This window comes from Triticum urartu, chromosome 5A, assembly GCF_056163025.1.
Source record: "Triticum urartu cultivar PI428250 chromosome 5A, HENAU_Tu73, whole genome shotgun sequence".
In the NCBI taxonomy this organism is placed as follows: domain Eukaryota; kingdom Viridiplantae; phylum Streptophyta; class Magnoliopsida; order Poales; family Poaceae; genus Triticum; species Triticum urartu.
In genome coordinates, this window is record NC_141877.1 from 425,644,113 (window position 1) to 425,654,220 (window position 10,108).

Here is a 10,108-nt window from a genome sequence, read left to right on the forward strand (position 1 = left end):
AACCGAATTCAAATTCAATTTAGAAATAAAGTCAAATTAATATTTATTCAAACAGCAAAAGAAAAATATTCAAAATTTTTCCAATATTTCCTAGATATTTTTCTTGTTGAACCAACATCATTTGGCTCACCAAATATTCCTTGGTAAATTATGAAGTGGCCCATTAGCACTTATGTGGAGCATTTAAATTCAAACATAATTTTGATTGATTGAAACAACCCCCAAACCTTGTGGGCATCTCCAAAATAATGACTTATAATTATGTGACAAGTTTCATGTTTAACAAAACTCATTTCGTAGCTTAGAAAAATAGAAAACAGAGACTACAAAAGAAAAACCCAAAAAAAGCCTAACAAGCTACTGTGCGGATGGGCTCTATGTAGCTACAGTGCTTCGGCCCAGCCCACAAAGGCTTTTCCCCCACCTCTGTACAGTGCAGAGGAGGCCATGGTGTTGTGCACACACGCTCGGCCGTCCACGCATCGATGCCCCTCGTGTCGATCATCCGCTCATCATGGAGATGCATAAGAGCCCTCTCGACCCCGTTGACGAACCCTAGCCGCTTCATACCTCCCCATCGCCTCTCTCTCTCCCGATCTCAACTCGTGCCTGCGCACATCGTCGACGCAACAGCATGGAGCACGCGGCCGCCGGCCCTCCCTCGTCGCACGAAGATGTTCGAGAGCTCCGTCGTGGTCGGCTCCATCACCACGCCAAAGGGCTTGAGCTAGGAGGCCCTGAGCGCTCACCATCGGGCATCTTCCTCACATCCGGTCGCCGCTTCCCCGTCCCGGATCTCCTCCCACAGCGCTCCCCCGACCTCCCGAGCACATCATCGAGAATCGGGGTGAGCTCCTCCGTCGATCCCCTACTTTTCCCCATTGCTACTGTCGCTGCAGACCGCCGCCCCATCCCCCGCTCGAAGCCACGCCCGCCGCGGACCTCTCGCCGCGAACGGATACGCCCGGCCGCGCCTCCACGCGTGCCCCGGCCGCCCTGTGCATGCCCCGGCCAGCCGGCGCACTGCCCGCGGCATGCGCCTCCCTTGGCCATGCTTGGCCGTAGCCGTACTCTGCCGACGCCCGCGCGTGCATACGCGTTCGCGCCCTACTGCTCCTGCTGTTGCTGCTGCGTTGCTGCTCTATCCGCTGCCGTTTCTCTTCTAGCTATGCTGCTGCTACCCGCTACTGCTCTTTGCAAGCTGTTGCCGCTACCTGCTAGTTGCTGCTGCCGCTGCAAACCATGGCCGCATGCACCCCTGTTCGTGCCCAGCCATGGGGCGTGGTTTTTGCGTATGTTCGTTCCTAGTTAGCATCAGTTTAGTTTAGATTAATTCCTAAGTAGTCAGATGTGCACATGGCATGTGGGGTCCCCTATGTTAGATAACCATTATTATATAACAAGTGCCTATTACATGCGGGTCCTACTGCTAACTAAATTAATGTAATTAAAGACTAATTAACTATAGTCACTAATAGTGGGGTCCGACCACTAATTAAACTAAATTAAACAATCTGTTAAAAATGGGCTTATGACATGCGGGAGCCACTTGCACTATTCATCCGTTGACCGGTCAAATATGGACTGGGTCAACCTTTGCTGACTGGACCCCCGCTGGCCCACTGTCAGCCTCTCAGCCTCTCTGGTTGGGTACAATAGTGGGTACACATAGCCAATTCCCTTTCATTTAATGCGAATTAATAAATCCAGAAAGTCATTTAAACTTTGGAAACTCATATAAAATAAACCGTAACTCGGATGAAAAAACTTTGTACATGAAAGTTGCTCAGAACGATGAGACGAATCCGAATACGCAGCCCGTTCGTCCGCCACACATCCCTAGCATAGCGAACACGCAACTTTCCCCCTCCGATTCATCTGTCCGAAAACGCGAAACCCTGGGGATATTTTCCTGGATGTTTCCCCCCTTCACCGGTACCACCTCATACCGCGTTAGGGCACCCCTATCACCGCTAATTGTCATGTCATGCATCGTTATGCCTCTGTTTGCTTAATATTTATTGTTTCTTCCCCCTCTTCTCTCGCTAAACACCGAGACCGACGCCGCTGCTACCGAGTACGACTACGGTGTTGATGACCCCTCTCTCTCTTGCCAGTGCAACCAGGCAAACCCCCCTTTGATCACCAGATATCAGCTACTCTTCTCTATACTGCTTGCATTAGAGTAGTGTAGCATGATACTGCTTTCCTTTAATCCTATTCTGATGCATAGCCTGTCCTTACTACTACTGTTGTTACCTTTACCTGCAATCCTAATGCTTAGTATAGGATGCTAGTTTATCATTAGTGGACCTACATTCTTGTCCGTCTGCCATGCTATACTATCGGGCCGTGATCACTCGGGAGGTGATCACTGGTATATACTATATACTTTATATGTGATACATGTGATGACTAAAGTCGGGTTGGCTCGAGGAGTACCCGCGGTTGATTCATGAATTGGGGGCTGGAAGGACATACTTTCCCGACAGCCCTCTGTGTGGATCTTTGTGGCGAAGCGACAGGGCAGGTTGAGACCACCTAGGAGAGAGGTGGGCCTGGCCCTGGTCGGCGTTCGCGGTTATTTCAAAATAACACGCTTCGGTACACGGCTAAGGAACGATCACGAGGATCAACTTGTGTGTCATGGGGTGCCCCCTTGCCTCAGTATATAAAGGAGGGAGAGGGGGAGGTGCGGCCGGCCCTATGGGTGCGCCTGGAGGAGTCCTACTCCAACCGGGAGTAGGACTCCCCCCTCTTGCCTTGTTGGAAAAGGAAGAAGGAAGGGAGAAAGAGGAAAGGGGGGCGCCGCCCCCCTTCCTTGTCCTATTCGGACTAGGGGGGAGGGGGCGTGCGGCCTGCCCTGGCCAGCCCTCCTCTTCTCCCTTATGGCCCATGTAGGCCCAATAACCCCCGGGGAGGGTTCCGGTAACCCCCCGGTACTCCGGTAAAATCCCGACTTCACCCGGAACGTTTCCGATATCCAAATATAGGCTTCCAATATATCAATCTTTATGTCTCGACCATTTCGAGACTCCTCATCATGTCCGTGATCACATCCGGGACTACGAACAACCTTTGGTACATCAAAACACAAAAACCCTAATTACGATCGTCACCGAACTTTAAGCATGCGGACCCTACGGGTTCGAGAACTATGTAGACATGACCGAGACACGTCTCCGGTCAATAACCAATAACGGAACCTGGATGCTCATATTGGCTCCTACATATTCTACGAAGATCTTTGTCAGTCAGACCGCATAACAACATACATTGTTCCCTTTGTCATCGGTATGTTACTTGCCCGAGATTCGATCGTCGGTATCTCAATACCTAGTTCAATCTCGTTACCGGCAAGTCTCTTTACTCGTTCCGTAATACATCATCCTGCAACTAACTTATTAGTTGCAATGCTTGCAAGGCTTGAGTGATGTGCATTACCGAGAGGGCCCAGAGATACCTCTCCGACAATCGGAGTGACAAATCCTAATCTCGAAATACGCCAACCCAACAAGTACCTTCGGAGACACCTGTAGAGCACCTTTATAATCACCCAGTTACGTTGTGACGTTTGGTGGCACACAAAGTGTTCCTCCGGTAAACGGGAGTTGCATAATCTCATAGTCATAGGAACATGTATAAGTCATGAAGAAAGCAATAGCAACAAACCAAACGATCAAGTGCTATGCTAACGGAATGGGTCAAGTCAATCACATCATTCTCCTAATGATGTGATCCCGTTAATCAAATGACAACTCATGTCTATGGTTAGGAAACATAACCATCTTTGATCAATGAGCTAGTCAAGTAGAGGCATACTAGTGACACTCTGTTTGTCTATGTATTCACACATGTATTATGTTTCCGGTTAATACAATTCCAGCATGAATAATAAACATTTATCATGATATAAGGAAATAAATAATAACTTTATTATTGCCTCTAGGGCATATTTCCTTCAGTCTCCCACTTGCACTAGAGTCAATAATCTAGTTCACATCGCCATGTGATTTAATACCAATTGTTCACATTACCATGTGATTAACACCCATAGTTCACATCGACATGTGACCAACACCCAAAGGGTTTACTAGAGTCAATAATCTAGTTCACATCGCTATGTGATTAACACCCAAAGAGTACTGAGGTGTGATCATGTTTTGCTTGTGAGAGAAGTTTAGTCAACGGGTCTGCCACATTCAGATCCATAAGTATTTTGCAAATTTCTATGTCAACAATGCTCTGCACAGAGCTACTCTAGCTAATTGCTCCCACTTTCAATATGTATCCAGATTGAGATTTAGAGTCATCTGGATCAGTGTCAAAATTTGCATCGACGTAACCCTTTACGACGAACCTTTTGTCACTTCCATAATCGAGAAACATATCCTTATTACACTAAGGATAATTTTGACCAATGTCCAGTGATCTACTCCTAGATCACTATTGTACTCCTTTGCCAAACTCAGTGCAGGGTATACAATAGGTCTGGTACAAAGCATGGCATACTTTATAGAACCTATGGCTGAGGCATAGGGAATGACTTTCATTCTCTCTCTATCTTCTGCCGTGGTTGGGTCTTGAGTCTTACTCAACTTCACACCTTTTAACACAGGCAAGAACTCCTTCTTTGACTGTTCCATTTTGAACTACTTCAAAATCTTGTCAAGGTATGTACTCATTGAAAAAACTTATCAAGCGTCTTGATCTATCTCTATAGATCTTGATGCTCAATATGTAAGCAGCTTCACCAAGGTCTTTCTTTGAAAAACTCCTTTCAAATATTCCTTTATGCTTTGCAGAATAATTCTACATTATCTCCGATCAACAATATGTCTTTCACATATACTTATCAGAAATGCTGTAGTGCTCCCACTCACTTTCTTGTAAATACAGGCTTCACCGCAAGTCTGTATAAAACTATATGCTTTGATCAACTTATCAAAGCGTATATTCCAACTCCGAGATGCTTGCACCAGTCCATAGATGGATCGCTGGAGCTTGCATATTTTGTTAGTACCTTTAGGATTGACAAAACCTTCCGGTTGCATCATATACAACTCTTCTTTAATAAATCCATTAAGGAATGCAGTTTTGTTTATCCATTTGCCAGATTTCATAAAATGCGGCAATTGCTAACATGATTCGGACAAACTTAAGCATAAATACGAGTGAGAAACTCTCATCGTAGTCAACACCTTGAACTTTTTGCGACAATTCTAGCTTTGTAGATAGTAACACTACTATCAGCGTCCGTCTTCCTCTTGAAGATCCATTTAATCTCAATGGCTCACCGATCATTGGGCAAGTCAATCAAAGTCCATACTTTGTTCTCATACATGGATCTCATCTCAGATTTCGTGGCCTCAAGCCATTTCGTGGAATCTGGGCTCATCATCGCTTCCTCATAGTTCGTAGGCTCGTCATGGTCAAGTAACATGACCTCCAGAACAGGATTACCGTACCACTCTGGTGCGGATCTCACTTTGGTTTACCTACGAGGTTCGGTAGTAACTTGATCTGAAGTTACATGATCATCATCATTAGCTTCCTCACTAATCGGTGTAGTAGTCACAAGAACAGATTTTTGTGATGAACTACTTTCCAATAAGGGAGCAGGTACAGTTACCTCATCAAGTTCTACTTTCCTCCCACTCACTTCTTTCGAGAGAAACTCCTTCTCTAGAAAGGATCCATTCTCAGCAATGAATAACTTGCCTTCGGATCTGTGATAGAAGGTGTACCCAACATTTTCTTTTGGGTATCCTATGAAGATTTACTTCTCCGATTTGGGTTCGAGCTTATCATGTTGAAACTTTTTCACATAAGCATTGCAGTCCCAAACTTTAAGAAACGACAGCTTAGGTTTCTCGCCAAACCACAGTTCATACGGTGTCGTCTCAACGGATTTAGTTGGTGCCCTTTTTCACGTGAATGTAGCTGTCTCTAATGCATAACCCCAAAACGACAGTGGTAGATCGGTAAGAGACATCATAGATCGCACTATATCTAATAAAGTACGGTTATGACGTTCGGATACACCATTACACTGTGGTGTTCCAGGTGGCGTGAGTAGTGAAACTATTTCACATTGTTTTTAACTGAAGGCCAAACTCGTAACTCAAATATTTTACTTCTGCGATCATATCGTAGAAACTTTTATTTTTGTTATGATGATTCTCCACTTCACTCTGAAATTCTTTGAACTTCTCAAATGTTTCAGACTTGTGTTTCATCAAGTAGATATACTCATATCTGCTCAAATCATTTGTGAAGATCAGAAAATAATGATACCTGCCGCGAGCCTCAATATTCATTGGACCACATACATCAGTATGTATGATTTCCAACAAATCTGTTGCTCGCTCCATTGTTCTGGAGAACGGAGTCTTAGTCATCTTGCCCATGAGGCATGGTTCGCAAGCATCAACTGATTCATAATCAAGTGATTCCAAAAGCCCATCAGCATGGATTTTCTTCATGCGCTTTACACCAATATGACCTAAACAGCAGCGCCACAAATAACTTGCACTATCATTATTAACTTTGCATCTTTTGGTTTCAATATTTTGAATATGTGTATCACTACGATCGAGATCCAACGAACCATTTTCTTTGGGTGTGTAACCATATAAGGTTTTATTCATGTAAATAGAACAACAATTTATTCTCTTACTTAAATGAATAACCGTATTGCAATAAACATGACCAAATCATATTCATGCTCAACGCAAACACCAAATAACACTTATTTAGGTTCAACACTAATCCCGAAAGTATATGGAGTGTGCGATGATGATCATATCAATCTTGGAACCACTTCCAACACACATCGTCACTTTACCCTTAACTAGTCTCTGTTCATTCTGCAACTCCCGTTTCGAGTTACTATTCTTAGCAACTGAACCAGTATCAAATACCGAGGGGTTGCTACGAACACTAGTAAAATACACATCAATAATCTGTATATCAAATATACCTTTGTTCACTTTGCCATCCTTCTTATCCGCCAAATACTTGGGGCAGTTCCGCTTCCAGTGACCAGTCCCTTTGCAGTAGAAGCACTTAGTCTCAGGCTTAGGACCATACTTGGGTTTTTCACTTGAGTAGCAACTTGCTTGCCGTTCTTCTTGAAGTTCCCCTTTCTTCCCTTTGTCCCTTTACTTGAAACTAGTGGTTTTGTTTACCATCAACACTTGATGCTTTTCTTGATTTCTACCTTCGTTGATTTCAGCATCACGAAGAGCTTGGAACCGTTTCCGTTATCCCTTGCATATTATAGTTCATCACGAAGTTCTACTAACTTGGTGATGGTGACTAGAGAATTCTGTCAATCACTATTTTATCTGGAAGATTAACTCCCACTTAATTCAAGCGATTGTAGTACCCAGACAATCTGAGCACATGCTCACTGCTTGAGCTATTCTCCTCCATCTTTTAGCTATAGAACTTGTTGGAGACTTCATATCTCTCAACTCGGGTATTTTCTTGAAATATTAACTTCAACTCCTGGAACATCTCATATGGTCCATGAGGGAGTCCTGGATTAGGGGGTGTTCGGATAGCCGAACTATACCTTCAAGCCGGACTCCTGGACTATGAAGATACAAGATTGAAGACTCTGTCCCGTGTCTGGAAGGGACTTTCCTTGGCGTGGAAGGCAAGCTTGGCGATACGGATGTTCAGATCTCCTACCATTGTAACCGACTCTATGTAACCCTAACCCTATCCGGTGTCTATATAAACCGGAGGGTTTTAGTCCGTAGGACAACATACACATCAACAATCATACCATAGGCTAGCTTCTAGGGTTTAGCCTCTCTGATATCGTGGTAGATCAACTCTTGTAATACCCATACAATCAATATTAATCAAGCAGGACGTAGGGTTTTACCTCCATCGAGAGGGCCCGAACCTGGGTAAAACTTCGTGTCCCCTGCCTCCTGTTACCATCGGGCCTAGACGCACAGTTCGGGACCCCCTACCCGAGATCCGCCGGTTTTGACACCGACATTGGTGCTTTCATTGAGAGTTCCTCTGTGTCGTCACCATCAGGAAGGATGCCTCGCCCCGTCTTTAAAGACGGCACCGTTGCTAAGGGAGCTTTGGCTGTCGGCCAAACCCTCCGGCTAGGTGGTTTTCTTATGACCACCTGTTCGGCTTCTACACCGATGATGACCTCTCGAGCCATCGAAAACAATCTTCATGTCAACTCGGAACTTGCTGAGCAATTAGATCCAATAGAGCTTTCCTCCATAAACGAGCTTTTGGATCGCTTCGCCGCCCTGGGAGTCGCTACAGATTACGACCAGATTGGGCCTAAAACCGATCTGAGAAAGATTAACTCTCCCCAAGCCACCCACCACGTTGCCGTGGTAGAGGGACAGTGCGGCGACCCTTCATCTATCCTAAGGACTCACTACGTCCGGATTCCCGATCCCTCCAAGCCGGATGTCCGCGGAGGGGAGGATATCACTCAAGACCTGAACCTAGAATCAGGCAATGGACTGGATTCATTGGACGACATCCAGGAATCCAAATTTTCGAGTTCGGAAATTCCTTGGCCTCTGAGCATCAGAAGGGGTAAGGCTTCGGATTTAAATCCACCCACCCACCCAAACATTAGCGATCTATCCCAAATCAGGCAAGAGCCCAACGAAACAGTACATCATTACTGGGCCAGATTCCTCCTGGTTATGCACATGATAAAGGGCTGCCGCGAGGAAGACGCAATTCTATCCTTCTGCAATAATTGCACGGACAAGGGAATACTCAACGCCATAAGTCGCCGTCATATTACACGCTTCGCTGACTTAGCATCCATAGTACGAAAGTACTGTGCGATGGAAAGCGCCGGGAAAACCGAAACAAAATTTTGGGACAATCCGGCCCTTAATGCAAGCCCAGTCCGAAACAAGAGGGTGCATCATCGCCAGACACCCGGGTCAAACACCAAAAAGCAAAAACCCTCTACAGGGCATGGAACCGTACTGGAAGGATGGCTTAATGGACCCTGTAAAATTCATAGCACAGAGGACGCCACACCAACTCACAGCCTTAGAGCATGTTGGATACTCCGGCAGGTGGCCAAGATCGGCGAGAACCTCCTAATCACGGAGACCACAGAAAGCCACCCCAGAGACTCCAATACGGTACTAATAGTCTTCGAGACCTTCGCATCAAATAATATGCGAAAAAGGACACTCCGCAGCCTTGCCAAAGTCTACCAAGTAGCAATAGTAAACCCGTGGAGTGACACGGCCATTACCTTCAACGCCAGTGATGAACCTAAATTCCGAACAGCCCGAGCACCAGCCGCATTGGTCCTCAGTCCAATAGTGGACGGCTTTCGTCTCACCAAGGTACTCATGGACGGCGGCAGCGGATTGAACCTCATCTATGAGGAAACCCTCCAAAAAATGGATATAGACTAGAACCGCATCACGCGAAGCAGCACAACCTTTAGAGGAATAATCCCCAGTCGGGAAGCGCGTTGTACAGGAAAAATCACACTGGATGTGGTGTTCGGCACGCCGGACAATTACAGGTCCAAAGAAGTCACGTTCCACGTGGCCCCGTTCAGCAGTGGTTATCACGCTTTGCTAGGGCGGGAAGCATTCACAATCTTCCAAGCAATACCCCATTACAGGTACATGAAGCTCAAGATGCCCGGGCCTAACGGGATCATCACTCTCGCTAGTGATCCGGATGTAGCACCCCGCGCCGAAAACAAGACAGCCGCACTGGCCCTCGAGGCACTATCCGAAGCCCTAGCAGCCGAGGAACTGACTGCGCTGCGCTCTACTGTGAATAGGGACGACGTGGTACTCGACAAAAGATCCAAGTCCACCTCCTTTAAACTAGCGGACGAAATAGTCAAATTCCAAGTCCATCCAACGGACCCCAACAAAACAGCTTCCATCGGGGCACAGTTAAACCCTGATGTCGACGCCGCATTGCGAGAGTTCCTACGGGAGAACTAGGACATTTTCGCCTGGCATCCTTCAGACATGCTAGGAATCCCACGCAGGCTGGCCGAGCACAGCTTAAATATCCAAACAGGATTCAAACCTGTCAAACAGGCTCTTCGGCGTTTTTCCGAACC